The sequence below is a fragment of the Gouania willdenowi genome, chromosome 6, assembly GCF_900634775.1.
Source record: "Gouania willdenowi chromosome 6, fGouWil2.1, whole genome shotgun sequence".
Classification (NCBI taxonomy): Eukaryota; Metazoa; Chordata; class Actinopteri; order Blenniiformes; family Gobiesocidae; genus Gouania; species Gouania willdenowi.
Genome location: NC_041049.1, coordinates 16,278,894 through 16,298,019, shown reverse-complemented (window position 1 = coordinate 16,298,019; position 19,126 = coordinate 16,278,894). Strand labels below are relative to the sequence as shown.

General features: G+C 36.4%; 1 long non-coding RNA gene across 1 annotated transcript in view; it reads right to left on the bottom strand.

Moving 5' to 3' along the window:
• Nucleotides 1–19,126, bottom strand: part of LOC114465371 (uncharacterized) — a 248,113-nt gene that overhangs the window by 114,856 nt on the left and 114,131 nt on the right. Inside the window, exon 3 of the long non-coding RNA XR_003674300.1 lies at nucleotides 10,301–10,367. This is a non-coding gene — a long non-coding RNA (uncharacterized LOC114465371). The remainder of the gene's footprint in view (nucleotides 1–10,300; nucleotides 10,368–19,126) is intronic.

Here is a 19,126-nt window from a genome sequence, read left to right as displayed (position 1 = left end):
CTCAACATTGGTTTTTTTCTAGAAAACTACAAAAACATCACTGAGACCGGGCATTTGATGGAAAAATTGTTATTATTTTTGTCATCTAGGTTAGAGTTGAATGCCTTACAGTATTTTGGCCTTCCTCCAAGTCTCTCCCCCGTCATTCTCCACACACGCCACTTGCTCCTCCTACCGGACATGCCGAGTGTCACCACTTGCCCCATTTTTTGATTGTTTTATCTCACCATCGCGACACTCTCAATAGTCCACTAAGTTCCACACATGCTCTAGTCGAGCGTGAGCTGCTGGGAACTTCAGCATCAACTCTCATAGCACCAATTTCTGTCTCGTAAACTCCTTTCCTCTTCCTCTGAGCTCTGCCCATCATGGGTGATCTCTCATCCAAAGGTGCACTGCTGCCACCTATATGTCAACTATTATTTTGCTATCTGGCTCACAGTTGAATGTTTTGCTGTATTTTCTATCTGCTGTGATGGTTGTGTCTTAGAATGGTTTATATGGTTAAAAACGGAAGATTCTAAGCTTTCAAACGATATATGATACTTGTGATATGCTGCTGTATTTGAGAAGCATTTAATCCCTTAAGTGCGTGAATGAGTGAGAACATGCATTTTGACCGATATTCGGCACGGTGGGTGTTATTAAAAAACGCGCAGATGCACATTTTTGTAGTCAACATTATCAATAGTGTTACTAATCACATTTGCATTATTCAATGTTAAACACATTGTGGTTGGCGTGGATCTTGAGACGGTCTATATATTTAATTATTTTTTTCTTGGCAGGGGCTATCAAAACTGACATTCTATTTGTACGCAGCGCCCCTCATTGGCCAGTTTAGGTCACGTGATAGGTCAGTCATTGGCCAGTTTAGGTCACGTGACTAAAACTAAATCTAACCGTAAACGTAACTCTAACCCTAAAAATTGTTGCGATATAAGGTTATTACTTAACCCTAAACCTAACCTCTAACCCTAAGATGCTACGTACGTGTATTTCGGTAAACGTACCAATAGCACCGGGGGTTGTCCGTATGGCAACCGTACAATTAGACACTTACTTTTTTATTCTTATGCCCACCCGGGCAAGAATCTCAAACTGTCAGATAGCTACGCAGCTAGTCAGGAGTGGGAAGAGTGATTGCACTGTAGTATTTTTAGTTTCCAGACAAAATGACCCGCAGTAGAAACAACAAATCACAGGTAATTTAACGCACAACAAATTCTAACTATCACATTAGTTTCACCACCAGAATCCTGTGGAGTGGGGAAGGCTGATGGGAAACATAGTTAATAACTTTAAGCAGGTAATAATTGTTTGTATCTTCTCCCGCATGCAGCTGCATTCACAGAGAAGCCCTAGCCGTGTGTAGAAATGAAAAGAATACTCTACTGACTGCTTTGCTAAAGTCAAGTTGTAAACCTTTATTCATTTATACTTAACAGAAATATGTTTCCAGCTTTAACAAGGCAGTATTATTGTATTTGACACTTTTTTTTTTACTGAAATAGCATGACGTCTTGAAGAAAATTGTATATATTGTAAAGTAGATAAATGGACATAAGAGATACTTCACAATCTCACAGTAAAAATATTCTAAAGATTTTATTTGTTAAATGTCACATATCGCTACAACACCAATGTAGAACATACAAACCTTACACAGGTATGCTGTACTTGAGGAATAATAGTGAGCATGTTGTATAGTGAAAGAAACCCTGATCGGAGTCCTAGAATCATTGCGCTTCGTGTCCCATTTCTATTCATATTATAACCAGCCTACTTTACCTTATACCATGTATTACTAGGAATGATGCCAACCAACTGTTTTCCTTGTAAACTAGAATGATGTTTCCTTATGGACAAGTTTGACATGGCTAACTTGGGTTTAATTTTGTGCGGTCCCCAATATAGATGAACAACATGACTCCAAAAATACAAAAGAAATTACTCCCAAAACGACAACAAAAATACACTAAAAGAACACGGAAACACAAAAAAATACAAAAAGATACACAAAAGACCAACAAAAATACCCTACAATGAACCTAAGACTATTGAACGATTGAAATGCTCTAAATGACTACAAACTCCTAAAATTACAACAAAAACACACAAATGAATCTAACATCATAACAAAACCACACAAAATTAGAAAAGAAATGGACAAAATGGCAAAACATATTCATAATCCTGAAATAAATCAGATTAAATAGATCAAAGGAGAGAACAAACCCTTTGTTCCTTCCTCTATTAATGTTCAGATTGGTATTTTTTCTAAATACTGCCATGAATGTTGAATGAATGAATGAATGAATGAATGAATGAATGAATGAATGAATGAATGAATGAATGAATGAATGAATGAATAAAATGGCCCTCCCATTAGACATTCACATTTTTGTGGCCCCCGCTGTGATAGAAGATGCCCATCTCTGGACTATTAGATTACACAAGGTCTTTCTAAAACAGTTACATTTTTAGCACAAAACAGCTACAACGTAAAACATTGTCTTTAAAAAATATTGTGTGTATTTATGATCTCTAAAAACACCTATAGTGTGAATATTACTGAGGTGTGCACATAAAGAGAGGATGTTAAACACCGGTTAAACATTGAAAACCAAGGTATCTCCTCAGTGATAAATCAAAGTAAGCAAATATCCCTAAAAAGAACCCAGTGGAATCCGTTTGTGGCATTTATATATAGTTTGAAGCAATGAAAAACAAACATTTGCCAACAAGCTTAACAGGCACTAGTAATACTTGTGATATAATCACACACAAACAATGGCAACTCACTATACAAAAAAGCAAGAAAAGAAAAGTTATTCAAGTAATACTTTTGTCATAATAATAACAGTTAAGCTGTCAAAAATATCACGTCAGGGCCTCGCATTTATCATCAACCAGGTCAGAAAACAAGCAGACGAATAGAGCTAAAAGTAGAAGAGAGCTATTTCTAAATTCAAAGAAGTGAAGCTTTGACAACATAATTACACAAACGCAGCAGCCGGGGCTACAAGCAGTTTACGTGCATGCACACAAATCCTGCACGGTCATCTCCTTAATTTGTTATTTTCTCCATAGATATATTTTATGTTTTTTGAATTGAGGTTCTGCTTTGAACTGGTTGAATTATAGTATGAAAGTGTTTGAGTTAAAGATATTCGCAGCATGCAATGCAATTCTTCTAGCCGTCGTTTCATTCTCTTGCAGATTTGTACATGTGGCACAATTATGATAATAGCAGTATAATTATAATTATAGTGATGACAATAATTAGAATAATAATAACATGTGAAACCAAATACATTATATATCCACCAATCATTTCTTTAAATAACTTCCATGTCATTGAATGATTGATGATCAAATCTACAATCGAATGCTGGATAATCATCAGGTGACTACAAATGTTCACCTTGGTGTTGTTATCTATTTAAATGAAAGAAACCTGACATTGAGCAGTCACAATGTGAACACATACATGTGTGTGTGCAGTGCAGGAATTATCATAGCAACAGCTTTAACAAGCCTGTTTAAATTAGTTAAGGAAATAAACAGCACGTGGCATGAATACTAATGACATAGTTGCCTCTTGCTTATGCTTAATTATAAAATGTTGTGCGGCTGATTTTAATAACCAGGATTTAATAGAAAGCGCAAATTGACTGTGTACAACTCACTGCTATGGCACATTAAAGTAGTCCAAGGGAAGGGAATGATGGAAAATCAATGGAGCAACATATTGGATGTAGATGCTCATCAATAATGTTACAACTGGCTGCTGTTTGAGGATTCACATCATGGCAATTCAGGTGACTAACACGTCTTGTATATTACTCTGTCTTAAAGTGTATTTATACTGTATGTGCCACTTTTAATTAAAAAAAACCTAAACTTTGAATTAGACTTGGAGAACAGATGGTAAATGAGTAAACTCCTAGCATTGTGCTACTTGTACTTTTGCTATGACTCACACTGGGAAACATCTTAACCTGCCTAAGCAGGTTTGTTCGTTTAAGACCAGGTTGTTTCGATAGTGTGTGTGGCTTCAGTATGAGGCGTTCCTAGTCGCACTTGCACAGTTATGAACACAAAAAACAACAACAGCAATGGTGGCGTTGAAAAGGTAGCGATGGTCTGATGAAGATGGAGTGTTTTTTTTTTTTTTTTTTTACAAATTTGAGCAGTCTGAAGTCTTCAGCAAAATCCGCGACCATGTGTATGTCGTATGACAACGTGATGATGTGCTTGTCGGAGGCAACTGGATTTGAGTATGCTTGGGGGGAGGGTGGTGTCAGTGTCGGCCAATGAGAGAAAGGAAAGGTGCTCCGGCGCGGTATAGAAAAGTTGACCCAAACACTGGCATAGGAAGGAGACGAAGGGAAATTATTATGACCAAGGATTATTGGTATTTACACCAATTTACCCAAGTTGTAAACATTTTTACCTCACCATAAATACTATGGAATAAGTACTGATACCAAAACTATTGGTCTTTTACTTAACCTGGGAATCGACTCACGACCCTGGGCATGCAAATTAAAAGGAATACCTCTTGTTTAGCTAAGGATTTCAAATTCATACAAATAAGCAGATATACATACAATCATGGTCTGTAGCAGAAGGTACAATATTTCTAAAAAAAAAAAAATAACACTGTTTTTTAAAGTGTGAATTCTTTCCTGTGGGCTGTGAAGTGTGATTTGGAATAAATAGGAAAACACTACAAGCATTAAATTCAGCTGAGAATTATTGTATTATCATCAACATACTGCGCCATACCTGATACAATATTTTTTTATATTATCTACCTTGCTTGCATTTAGACTTTATCTCTGGGTTGGTTTTACTAGTGGAACATATACCATCATGAGACATGATTGCCATTTAATATCAAATTATCAATTTTGTAAAAGAAAAAAAAAAGTTTCAACACATTTCAATTTAATCCAATATGACCTGATTGTAGTTAGTAAATAAATCATAATAGGCCACTGATCTCACTCAAACCAACAGCATCTGCACTAAAGCCATCTCCATTTTTGTTGGTTCACTATTCATGGATTGTAAGTTACTGCCATTCCATGTTTGAATGAACAATCCACTTTAAATTGTCTTTATTAAGATAACAGATGAAGATGGGGACAGACTAGCTTGAAAGACAATGGCCGATAGCGAAAGCCGGAGTTAGAGTGCTGGGCGAAGAAAACAAGAAAAGAAAAAGGGTTTTCTTTGAAAAACGTGGCTGGGGATACATAATATAGTATGCATCCTTATTTAAACAGTGTATAAACAGCAAAGGCTTATTCGTTTCAAGGTAAACTTCATCCTTCTCCTCTCCAACAGACTGTGACAGATCATATTACTGAGTGTCTGCTGCCTCTCATTTCACACTGCAACCATGGCAGCGATTAGATTTTGTGCAATTTGGGAGTCAGGAAGTGGTCAGACGGGGAGACAGTAGGGTAGTCTGAAAGAGAACAAAGGCTGTTATTTGGATATGTAATCTAACAGGTTTTCAAAAGGGGTCAGGGGGATGCTTGTGTTCCTTCTTGTATTTCAAGCAAATAAGTTCAGGAGCAAAGGTTTGAGAAATGCGTTGTTATGCTGATGATTGTCAGATTTACATGCCCCTGATACCCAATGATTCCTGCTCTATCCTGTGCCTTTTCAACTGTTTAAATGAGGTTAAGACATGGATGTCTTTTAATTTTTTGAGTTTTAATTAATCTAAATTTGAAGCTGTTTTGTTTGGTCCCAGCAACACCAAAGTCATCGTGAACTCTGGACTTACTTTTATTAAGCAGGTCAACTCTTGTTTTTAAAAAGTTGCGGCATATCACTAAGCTTAAACCTTTTTTAGGTAAGAAAGAACTGGAGACTGTTATCCATGCTTTTATCGCAACACGACTAGACTATTATAACTCTCTCTATGTTGGGCTCAGCCAGGCTGCCCTCGCTCGCCTCCAGCTGGTACAAAACACTGCTGCCCAGTTTTTGACTGGTAAGAGAAGGCAGGAGCATATAACACCTGTTCTCTCCTCCCTTCACTGGCTCCCTGTACGCCAAAGGGTTGCTTTTAAAAATATTTTATTGACTTACAAATGTCTAAATGGCCTCAGTAAATCCTACCTGTCTGAATTTCTTTAGACGTACACTTCGTCTCGGGCTCTACGCTCAGATGCTCTTGGCCGTGCCGAGGACAGAACGGAAGTTCAGAGGGGATCAGGCCTTCTCAGTGGCAGCTCCAAGGCTATGGAACAAGCTACCTTTAAATATAAAAGGCCTCTTCTGTTCCTATTCGATTCAAGCAATTCTTGATTTAAAAATCGATACAATGCATAGTGTGTTAAGGAAAATGATGGCATCAAAGCAATACAGTTTGTATAAGATCATTTTAAATAAATTGATTCAATTATGTAATCACAGAAAGACAAAATTAAGACAAAAAGTAACATTTATTCATGCTGTCTATGTAATACATTGTAAGTTGGGGTCTCTGCTGTTTCCTGTTGGGATTGTGTCGTAGACTGTAAAGGTCTGGGTGAGCTTGTGTGTTTTGGTAGTCAGAACTGATCTCTACTAAGTTCTTGTATTTTCGGTTTGAAAAAACATATGCTTGTGAGTGTGTTTAAGTGGACTGTTTGATGACACTCCTAATATTGTGTTTGTGAAAGTTAAGCATAAACGGTGTGTTGCATATTTATATATAAATCACCACCGATCGCGGTAAATGTTGGCATGAGCATATACATGGGTTTTCCCATAGACGTTAGCATGAAGCTAGCGGACTTTTTGTATCGTAGTATTTTCTATTTATGAGAACACTAATATGTATTTGTATGTTCGGTTTACAGTGTTTCCTGAGTAAAGATTAAGCGATCTACTGAAACGTTTTTTGAAGTTTCTTATGTGAATCGATTTTTCCCCCCACCCCTAATATTGTGATATATAATTATCTCCATAACGCACAGCACTAGCTAGAAGCACATAGAATGATGGGGGATTACTGACAAACGGAGGATAACTGAGCGTCAAAAAAATGAAAACTCCAAAGCGTGTGATGCAACAAACTGAGTCCAAACTGATTGCTCTAAGCAGGGGAGGAACATTGACTTTCTGTGCACACAACCTGCTGGTGGAATTCTCTGTGGATCTGAATGTACGCTGGGAAAACTAGAAAGCTATCAGTCATGCAGAAGAACATCTTTCACACATGAAATGAGTGCATGTGGGATTGATTTGGACATTTTGTTTCAGTGATGAGATCCCATGTGACAGACAAATGGTAAAAACACTGCTCACAAGAAGCTCAGATCAAAATTGTGACAAAACGCTAACATGTATTTTTTTCTTGTTTTAATGGGGACAAAATTATAACTTCCTGTATTTGTACATAATGTATACATTAAAGTATCAAAATACGCTAATCAGTTTTCTTTATGTCATCAGTATGACTACACAGACATATTGTGAGTTTTTGAGCTGAAGTGATTATCAATAATATAAATAAGAGACGGCGGATTGAATATTGAAATGATGGTGTGTCAATTTCTCAAAAAGGACTTGAATATTACAAGGTTCTACACCCTTGGTGTTTTGATTTACTTTGTGTGATGTGAACCGTTCGACAAGTATGTAAACGAGTTCGGATGAACTACGGCCGGGCCCGAATAGCACGTCCACCTTCCCAAGAATTCAGTCAAATGACTCGGTTCCACCAGGTAAAAAAATGGGGGCCCCGTGGCACATATGGAGTAATGGGACCTGTTCATATATTGGTATGTATCAATGATTCGGTATGATTCAATAATTGTAATCTACTTTGAATTACCTTTGAAACAATATAAATGTAAAAATCGGGCTCCGAGCGTCAATGCGTACACATCCATAGAATATACCTACCAAATTTCAGCCTTATCCATTCACAAATAACAGGAGTAGTGATTTTAACTAGTGTACACAACAAGACCAGAGAAGAAGAAGAACAACAACAAAGTGAGTGGCGTTTTGAGTCTGGTAGCCCGGCCTAAAAATACATTATGCATTAGTACTGAGGATTCATTATTGTCTTTGTTCTGGGTCACTGCAGACACATTGCGTGGTAGGAGCTACAGTTCTTGATCTTAAGAAGGCTTTTGACAGTGTATATCATAGAATATTACTCGCCAAATGAAGTAAATTAAAATTTTCATCTGCTGCCATACAATGATTGATACTTAGTTATTAGATCAATAGCAAATCATCGCAATAAATGATTATCACATCTCTTCACCTGTCCACAGGTGTTCCTCAAAGATTGAATCTTTGACTATTATTCTTTGCTCTTAACATTAATGGTCTCCTTTAAGTGTGCTCCAATAGTAAGTATACAGACAATACAGTAACATATGTACAGTACATATAACTAACAAAGTCCATGCTGCATGTCAGTACCTGGTTAGGTCAATGTTGGTTGAAACTAGGCTTATGAATATTAGGTTTAAGTTTTTGAGTTGATTTGGTAAAATAAATTAACTATAATTTTTTTTATTAACTTGTCGACCAATGTCCACAAACAACTACATATATATGGGTTTTTTTTTTTCATAAAACAAAAAACATTGGATAAACTGCAACAATATAATCACTGCCTATGTTTGAATTTTGTGTTGTTCCACGAGAATAGATTAGCAACAGCCCAATACATCTTCAGATTTTAGATCTTACTTTGTTCACTTGAGGTTTCCAGTTCAATATGTGGTCTATTAACACACCTAGAAAGTTATTTTCATATACTCGTTAGGATAAGATTTAGCATCAAACCAAAGTTTCAGCTTAATTACCCCGACTGTCACCTTTTCTGCTAACCTTTCTGAACAGTCATCAGAACCAAATATATTGGTGTCATCGGCAAAAATTGCGCAATCTAACAGATGTGACGCTTTGCAAATATTGTTTATATTCATTATAAATAATTTTGATCCAACCATCGAACCCTGTTGCACGCCACATGTAAAGTCTGCTGCCCTGGACTTTGCTTCACCCACCTGTACATATTGGCTTCTGATCCTAATAATGCTCTTTAGCCATTCCAGGCCGACTTCTCTTACTCCAAATCTTTCCATTTTCTCCAACATAATATCATGGTCATTAATGTCAAATGCCTTCTTTAAGTTTAGGAAAACACCAACTGCAAACTTATTTTCATCAACAGCACTGGTGAGCTTATCCATCATCTCTATCAAAAAAATTGAAGTCAATCTTCTTTCTCTAAAACAATCTTGAAAATCTGTTAATAATTTGTGTTTATCAAAAAATATAATACTTTGCTGACGTGTGTTCATTAGTCCACTAAGCCATGACTTCATTTAACCAGTTCCAAAAGCATCTGAAAACCTAAATGAACGTCCTTTTCCTGCCTCTGTCATCTGTCTTATTATTTTAAGAAAAATGTCTTTCCCAACAAATGGTATTTTAAACGTTTTAATTGTGACTTACCTTGTTTTTTATTAGTCTACTGTGTGTATCAGAGTCTACTACTTGTGTTAACTGTTTGTGTGCGCACGCTGGTGTGTATTATGAGACTGTGGATGAAAATGAGCCTTTTTGGGTAACTGGTCCAGTTCCAGAAATGCAAAGTTAATGCACATCTTTCCTGCCAAATAAGTCAAATAACAGATCAAATACATTGCAGCGGTGGTGGTTGGTTTAAGTGATGCTGACACTTGTGCGTAAATGGTTTCAAGACACCAACTGTCTTCTTGTGACAAGTAGCTGTGTTAAAATAAAGGTTATGGTTTGCATGTTTGCTGATGTGCTTGGAATCGTGTTTCATGCTCTCCTGGTGACGAGTTGCACCATCTTCCCCAGGCATGACAATCCCACCTACAGAGAGTATAGCAGCAACCTCCGCAACAGCAGAATGATTGATGTGTTTATGGATTGTCTTATCTTATTGAGCCTTTAGTATCCTCTGCGTGGACTACTCAACATTTACAAGAAATGATTCACAAGACATAAAGTACAGTCGTGCAATATTGGAAATGTGGCGGCAGCACCACTGCTTTCGTAACATTTTTCTTCATATAGCAGCGTAAAGGCTTTAAATCCTTTCCCAGAATGTGAGGAAATAGCAATAATCTAGTTTAAAGAAAGCATGGCCCATTCTTGGACTGTCAGTTAATCTCTCCCCCTCCACAATGGGCTGGAATGCTATTAAGGAAGTAAGGAGAGGAGGTGAACTCGATCACACCTACGATCGCGGTGAAATCAAGAAATAAATGGCAGTCTGGAAGTCATCCCTTACCTTGTGATAAGTGTGACTTTTACTGCAACTTGATAGCCCCAAAATGTACAGCGGAGAGGTCAGCTTTCTGAAAGAGACACAGTGATATAGGGGATATCAGTGACAGTCAAGGCAAGTTTTTTTTTTTTACAATCCATGTTTGATGTTCACCATTACTCAGAAAGAAAGAAGGAACTATAGAAAGAGAAAAGATAAAAGAAGGATAAGATGAAGAAATGGAGAGAAAAGCTGTCCCCTGGCCACCTTTGACAAAAATGGATGATTTTTATTAAGAGCCTTGGCTTTGTATCTTATATCTCATATATCTCCCCTAACAGGGGAAGGCCATTTTTGTTATGCTCATATGGGAGCAAGGGGCTGATTGTAGCCTTTACCGTTGGGGTGAGGATAGCAGACGCCTTTACAATCTTTTCACAAAGTACACGGATAAACAGAAGTTATTCTTCCCCCATCACACACTGCTTATAATGCTGACTAACGCACATCATGCTTTGTTGATATCTTTAGTGTGAAGGATTAATCTAGCCAGGTGATGGTGGCAAGTGGGGACTTGTCCGGGATTGGTGGCACCAGTAGCGGCACCAGCATTTTGATTGTGGGTGGGCTCCTAAAAAACTGGATGGGCTAGTTATTAATAGTTAATATATTTTTAAAAAAAAAACTAGTTTGCATTATCTCCGTTTCAGTGCTGTGCTGTGACACTGACGCTGCGTTCAAGGCAACTCTAAACTCTGCGGTTTCTCAGTTGAAAATTCAGAGAATTTACATTAAAGGCAATAATGTTTTTGTGATTAAGGCTCTGATTATTCTGAATGGCATTTTTTATTGGCCCAATAAAGCAAGGCAACATTATGCAGCATATTTCAGCATCAAGGCATTAAAAGTGATTCTTGTAAGGCTTTGATAACATGACAGACCTCAATTAAAAATTAATTTTAAATTAATTTTTCAAATTATAAAAACAACTAATTTTAAATTTAATAGAAGTAACAAATAAAACCTGCATTACCGTGTTCAGTGATACAAGCTTAACGGCTGTAATTAGTTTGTAAGCGTAGTGAATATTGCATATTATTTCCGGAAGTTTTTGGCATTAACATGCTTTTAAATAGGGATGTGAATCTTTGGGTGTCTCACGATTCAATTCAAAATCGATTCTTGTTTTAACCAATTCTTGATTCAAACGATTCTCAATTCAAACGATTCTCGATTCAAAAATGTATACAATGCATAGTGTGTTAAGGTGAATTATGACATCAAAACAATACAGTTTGTAAAAGATCATTTCAAATAAACTGATTCCAATGATGTAATCACACAAAGGCAAACTTAAGACAAACGGGAACATTTATTCATGCTAAACAAATAAAAACACACACACTCCGTGTTGTCTATGTAATACATTGTAAGTTAGGGTCGCTGTTGTTTCCTGTGGGGATCGTGTTAGACTGTAAAGGTCTGGGTGAGTGTGTGTTTTGGCCAAACACTGTTGCTGTAATAGTCAGAAGTCGCCATATAGAAAGCCCATGGCCTACTGGTCTCTACTAAGTTATTGTATTTTTGGCTTGAAATAACATACGTATGCTTGTGAGTATCTTTAAGTGTACTGTTTGATAACACTCCTAATACTGTGTTTGTGAAAGTTAAGCATAAACAGTGTGTTATATAAATCACTGCCGATCGCGGTAAATGTTAGCGTGAGCAGATACATGGGTTTTCCAATAGACATTAGCATGAAGCTAGCAGACTTTTTGTATAGTGCTATTCTATTAATGAGAACACTAATATGTATTTGTATGTTCAGTTTACAGTGTTTCCTGAGTAAAGACTCTAAGCGGATCTACTGAATCAGAGTTTTTCTTGGAAAAAAAAATAAAAAATTTTAAGTTTGTAAATCGATTCAGAATTGTGGAGATTAGAATCGCAATTTTTATGTGAATCGATTTTTTTCCCCCACCCCTACTTTCAATCACTGTTTTATCGCAGACATGTGGTTCTGAATGGTGCCACTGTTGTTGTGGGACATCAGACAAATTATTTTAAAGAAAATCTGACGCTCTGACTCAGCTCAGATGTTTGTACGTTATGATGGTGATGTGACTTCAGTGATGACATCTTGGGTTATCTGCCACCAGTTGGGATTAGGTTGGAAGCAAGCATCGCAAACTAATGTCCATCTTCACACCACATGTCGGGAACAAAACAGTGATCTTACTCTGTTAATAACTACAGGTATTTGCAGTTTATTTATTGTAGCGGGTTTTGATCCACAATAACAATGACAAGTTACCTGCTTTTGACAACTTTCTAGTCATTATCATGCACATTGAGTTATTCACAGAGGCAAAAGCAAGATAAACAAAGTGCTGTTGTGAAATTTACAGCAGCTTTTGAAAGTTATGTTAATAATGCCATTTTTTGTGAGTGTTTGAGAGCAGATTGCAATGTTTTTATTTTATTTTTTTTTTAAAAAAAGGGCTTTTTAACCACAATAAAATTTTGTTTGATAGTTATGCTTTAGAGTAATTGAAATAAAATTACTGTATTGTTGTAATAAAAAATAAACACTTGTGTATACGCTAATAGAAAAAAAATTCTGACCAATATCAAAACTGATCTGCATTTAAAATGAATTAAAAAAAAAGGGTATTTAACACATATTTAGTTTAGTCATGGACATTTGTAGCAGAGAAAAAAATATTTACTATGGCTACTTTTATTTTCCAAAATAACAGTTCAAGAAATATTTAAATATTATTAAAAAACAACTTTTGAAATAATGAATGTTAAGCTAATTTTGACGAAAGGGCTTTTAACTGGAAAAAATATATATCATTATATAATATAGGTTAATTTGTGTACAATTAAACTCATTAAAGCCTTTTCATAATTCTGTAATCAAACCTACTTTTTATGAAACAACTGTCACATCATTTTTCCAAGTAGTGTTACATGGGCACCATCGATGGTCTGAATTTCATTGAAATGTTGTTTTCCAGGAATACTTTAATATGCACAGTAACAAGAAAAACAAACAAGGAAAAATAATTTATTTTTTTCCTCGCCTCCATTCAGGGCTGTTAGCCCCCATTACTGTGAGCTCACAGCATGTCACCTCTGACTCCTTCCTGCCATATCTCCATACTTGGTTTCTCTCTGTACTACATGCATCCTCCACATCTTTGTGACAGGCCCCATAAACCAAAGTGGAACAAGATAGCCCACTGCTCTGCTAAGTGGTAAGTCTGTGGGATTGCCATCTGAGAACAAACATTGGGTCTTGTGTTGATCAATAATGTACTCTCTGTGCGATCACACTATCCGTCACCTCCATTTCTGAGAAAACAGCAGAATAAATAGCAGAGCTGGTTTTGTTCCTTCCAATGATGGATAATGGGTCATAACGTCGCCTTGGCAACTGTTGGAAAAGGGTCTCCAGCACATGCCATTGTTACTCTAACCCTTGATGTCAATTTTTTTTTTTTTTTATTGGCAGACTGTCACTGTACACATTATTGATGAAAGTTGTGTGATGTAGTCTTCTACTGGTTTGAAGAAACCAGTCTGTGTGATGATGGGAAAAAAAACTGAATAATATCCAAGGATTTGACAGACAAATATCAGCTGCAAGAAACACCGGCTTTCACCTTCTACCATCAACTAAACAGATGATACCTGAGAATGTGGCAGTAAAACAGATTACAGTACTTATGTTACTGTAAGTGAGCTGCTTTTATGGGTATTTGTACTTTATTGAGTATATTTCTAAATCAGTAATTTTACTTGTATTTAAGTATGTTTTAAAAAAAGTAAAGTAATTAATTACTACACCTGACCGTTATAGAGTAAATTATTTTTTTTTTGTCTTAAAATGATCACGGACATTGTGAAATAAATTTAATAAATTTAGCTATACTTAGAGCATGGGTACCCAACAAGGTGCCCGTGGGCACCAGGTAGCCCGCACAGACCACTAAAGGCACCCTCAGGCCCGTTTTAGGAGCAGTAGTCACCAATGATTTCCTTCTAAAATCTGATTTATTTGTGAGGGTTCAAACTCACGAAGATAAATATAGAAATAGTGTTTGTATTCAATAAACCATCTTTAAATGTTTATCAAAGACAGGCTTTTGTTAAAGATTTGGTTTTTAGATTATGATTTTTTTAAAAAACAAAGTGTCTATTTGTACGGTTGCTGTACGAACAACCTATGCTATTTGTGCATTTACCGAAGTACACTTACGTAGCGTCTTAGGGTTTGGGTTAAGTTACAACCCTACTACGCAACAATTTTTAGGTTTACGGTTAGGTTTAGTCTTAGTCACATGACCTAAACTGGCCAATGACTGACCTACACGTGACCTAAACTGGCCAATGAGGGGTGATGCTTACGGATAGAATGTTATATATTGATACGGCAACCATACGGATAGCCACTACCTTTAAAAAAACAAAAAGGAGAGTTTTAGAAAAATGTTCATGATTGATAAATTGTAAAAACGTGTTACTATTAGTTAAAAGTATAGTTAGTGGCAATAGAAACATTAGGATTTCCTATGAAATTGTTTCAGAAGTAGTCATTTAAAAAGAAAACAATTGCATAAATTAAGAGGAACTTGAGTATTTCCAACCTTTTTAGGTTATTTCTAGTCATCAGTCATTCAATTTCCCTCTATTTAAACTCTTTGTAAACTGGTAACCCTCCAGATCATTCAGTAACTTTTTTTTTTTTTTTAATTTAATTTATTGGTGTTATTTTACATTTGACAAACCTTTTATTTCATACAGATGCCTTTGTGGAAAATAAATCAAGTTCCAATTGTGCAAGTTTATACATGAGATATTTACTGTATGTGGCAACATTTATTACCAACAATAAACATGGTTGTGAAAGTAAGTTTTAGTTTGAGTACTATTTAATTGAGCTACTTTTTACTTGTACTTGAGTATTTTATGTGGGACTCACTTGTACCTGAGTACAATTTCAATCAAGTAATAGTACTTTAACTACTTCAGTAGGATATATGTAGCCTGGAATCCATCCTAATCTCTTTGTATTATTCATACAGGCAATTAGTCTGGAAGGCAGGACAGACACGTGCAGAGTAACCAATCAAACAATAAGTGGATTTTACGACAATAGCGCGACAAGCATAATTATTTTTCCCTAAATGGAAAACAGTGTGTAGTACAGTAAAGACTTCATTTTCGGCTCTTATTGACTCTGGATTGAGGAAGTGACGGCAGTATTACCAGAACCACTTTCTTACAAAAAGTAAGGAAGTGGGTGTGGCTTCACCAGGCTAGGATATATATAAAACTACATTTGTAAAAGATGGAGAACATTTCAGAAGGGAACATTAAAAAGCTTGCTGATTGCAAACAACTGCAGATAATACTGTGCACAAAAACAACAGCACATTTCAACAGATAAAACGTCAGACAGTCGTACATCCGGAACAAATCAAAACAGACCAGGCAAGACTGAAGAATTTGCCTCCCGTGGCTCCGCCTGCCTCAGAGACATCAGTCACAGCCAACTACGGTAATGTTAGAGGGACTGCCTGTTGTCAGCCTGAGACGAGCACTCAGAGTTCCGACAACAAGTTCTGTGTGTTCTGACTCGTACAGAAATGATGCTTCTGGCAAAAAGAAGAGCACAGAGCCCTGTTAAGGACAAAAAGATGGAATGGAATGGTACTCCATGCCCACAAAGACTTTACATAAGAAGAAAACATGAACAAAATAACTATTTTGGCATTGAACTGAATTTAATTTAATTTAATTTTGATAAAAGGGCTTGACATACACATAAAAGAACACAAACAAGTAAATAAAAGCCAATTTGAAATATACATCTTAGTAACAGGTTCAAAATACAAATTATTAATATTTAAGTAAGGCATTGCACAAAAAACAAGATAGAGATAAAAAAAAATAAATATAGATAGTGGTGGTTTGGCTCATTCAGTATTCTTTTTCATTTTAATTTGACAATAGTTGTCAAAAACACTCAATGGAAAACAGGCTACTGTTAATCTCCATTAATCTGAACTGGAGTATATCAGCCAGTGTTCCTGAACTTTCTGATTGGCTGAGTCGTTGGAAGAACATCCTCATCAACCAATAAAGTGTGGCCTATGTGAGTTAGCACCTTATCCATGGATTTTTCCAAAAATAATGGTAATTACTTGGAAAGCAGTACAGCAGTACACTCAATACTCTGGAAATACATTTTTATTGCAAATATTACAAAAATTAAGAATGAGTTTTATTGTTTTATTCAGCAGAGTGGCAGATTTCTTACATATAAAAATTTGAATATTCTTAACACTTTTTTCATGAAATATTAGGGGGAAATATAAAGAATTACAAAAAAAAAAAATGTGATATTTATGTATATGAGTCAAATTCTGAGGTAGACGATAATCAACTTAATTATTTCCACATCCAAGGGTCTATTCAATTCCAAAAGGGGGCAAGTCATCACTTGTTCATTGCCCTTACCTGCAGAATAAAGATACCGTATTTTGAATCTCTTATTGTTCTTTGGGACCTGCTTACGCTTTAATGCCTTTGTTAGGTTCTTCCTAAAGCATTTTGGCTTGTCAGCACAGGTGCAATGTGGCAGTATAACAATGGAGATAAGATTTTGTCACACTGCTCTACCACAACTCTCAGGCAAAATAACCTGTGAAACAGCTGTGGGGAGATAGATACAGATACTCCAGAGTACCTGGAGCCACCATCAGTCAGTGTAACAATAAAAAAAACAATATATTTACACTGACTAGTATTTTAAACAAGTACTGGTAGTTAGTTTTTGACCTACTAGTGTAAACAGATGTGCCAACACATTTCAATGAATATATACTCACCAAGCCACTCAAAAATATTTTATTATGTTCCATGTATATGCTAATCAACTAGCAGTACTTAATTCCTGTAGGCTTTAGACAAAGTCCGCCCACTACTATACTAATATTGTATTCAGCGCAGTTTTTAATTAATTAGTAAAGATTAAAAAACAAAGACGACAGAAGAAGAGTCTGGAGCCCCTGTTGTTTTTAATGAAAGCCAAGTTGTACAGAAGTCATTCTAATGAAGGCGAAGGAACCAGTGTCTGCTCTCATTGTGATGTGCAGGAGAATAGAAAACATATACCGACAAACGTCTCTCTCCTTTGATGACTCTTAATAATAATAAGTAATAGAAGTGCACTTAAAGAGCTCTAAAGGGTAGGCAAAAGAGAATCAGAGTAAAATTAAATTAAAAGCAAATGTCAACATGTGAAAAAAAACATTTACCAGAAACCAGTCTTATTGACATGGTCAAGTTACAAAAATTTGCTTGGGTTTGCAGTAGCAGTTTTTGCACAAACTTTATATTATTAATTTCAATGGTAAGGTAATTTATGCAGCACTTTAGTTACCACTGACCCCATCCCAAAGTGGGTAACAAGATCAAACACATTCACAATGGGAAAAAACTACCATGCAGGAGGTAATCAACCATTGAAATCTGAAAAGGCTCTTTTTTGTTTTGTGACCAAAGCTCTCGTTTTCGAGCTTTGGTGACTCCTGTTGCTTTAGTGGAGCCACCATCTACGGCTAGCTTCAGTGGCTCATGATGGTTAACACAAGGTGGCAAAAGTTTACGAATATATGTGGACATCAGCCATCAGAATGACCGGAACAACTATTGTGTTGGGTTACAGGATTTGCCACAACAAGTTATTGCCCAAAGTGAAAACCGAGGATAAAATAATCTACAAATCCAAATTGACCAAGGACAGCACTGAGGAAGGACAAATGCCTGTCAAATGCCTTTCCAGCATTAAATGACATATTTCTTGTTGTAGATCTCTGTTCCATATTAATTCAAGAGTCTTCTGCCGTTGTTTGTGGAGTGTTTTAATGAATCCTGTTTGGTCCTGGTAGACTCAGGATTGACTTCTCTAGCCTGGAAGTGAGTCCTTTAGAGATCAATTATCAGTCTGTGTCAATAGGTGAAATAGGTCAGCATCTACAGGATTATTTATCAATTTATCACATTTCTTTTCAGTATTACAGTCAGTGCAATGTTTAACAACGCTTTTCTTAATGGTAGTTTTCTAAATGGCTTAAATGACCCTTCTCCTTCTGCTCAAGGACAGGAGGGAATGAGATAAAGCATGGCAATATGAAACAAAGGGCAAAAACAATGATGGCATAGAAACCAAAGGGTATGTGAGGGCTCAGAGGAAGAAATGAAAAATTAGTGTTAATAGAGGTTGAAAGTAGGTATTAGAAATGAACAAAGAACAAATTCCACACCGTCTGTTCTACCAGCCACAGACTGATGTGCCACAAGCCAAATGCCCTATTTATTCCAGGCATAATTACACAGCAAGGGAAGCTTTGCTAATACCCAATGTAAGGTTAAGTCGATGCGTGACCCAGATTGAGAGCCGCTGTGTCCTGTAATGGCATCAGCAGTCATAGTGCCTCGCCTGGATTCCAATTACCAATCCCATTTGTCATTATAAGAATTTAGCTTTCCCCCTCTGCCCTCAAATCTCTCCCCACACATTCCCTTTCCTCACCTTCTTTCTCACTCTGACATTACTTTGTCCCCTACAGACTTTGGAGAAATACTTAATGCCACTGAGCTCATATTGATTCCAAACCGATATTCAGTCATTTAATTACCCATGCTAAATGTAAAACTTCTCGCCGGCCAGTCATTATGCTCTAAGCGACTTTAGCTAGTCAGGCTAAAGGTTTCTTAGCTAACAATCCCTAAAGTATAAAGCTTTTTGAGCATTTGATCACCCTTTTGTCCCTT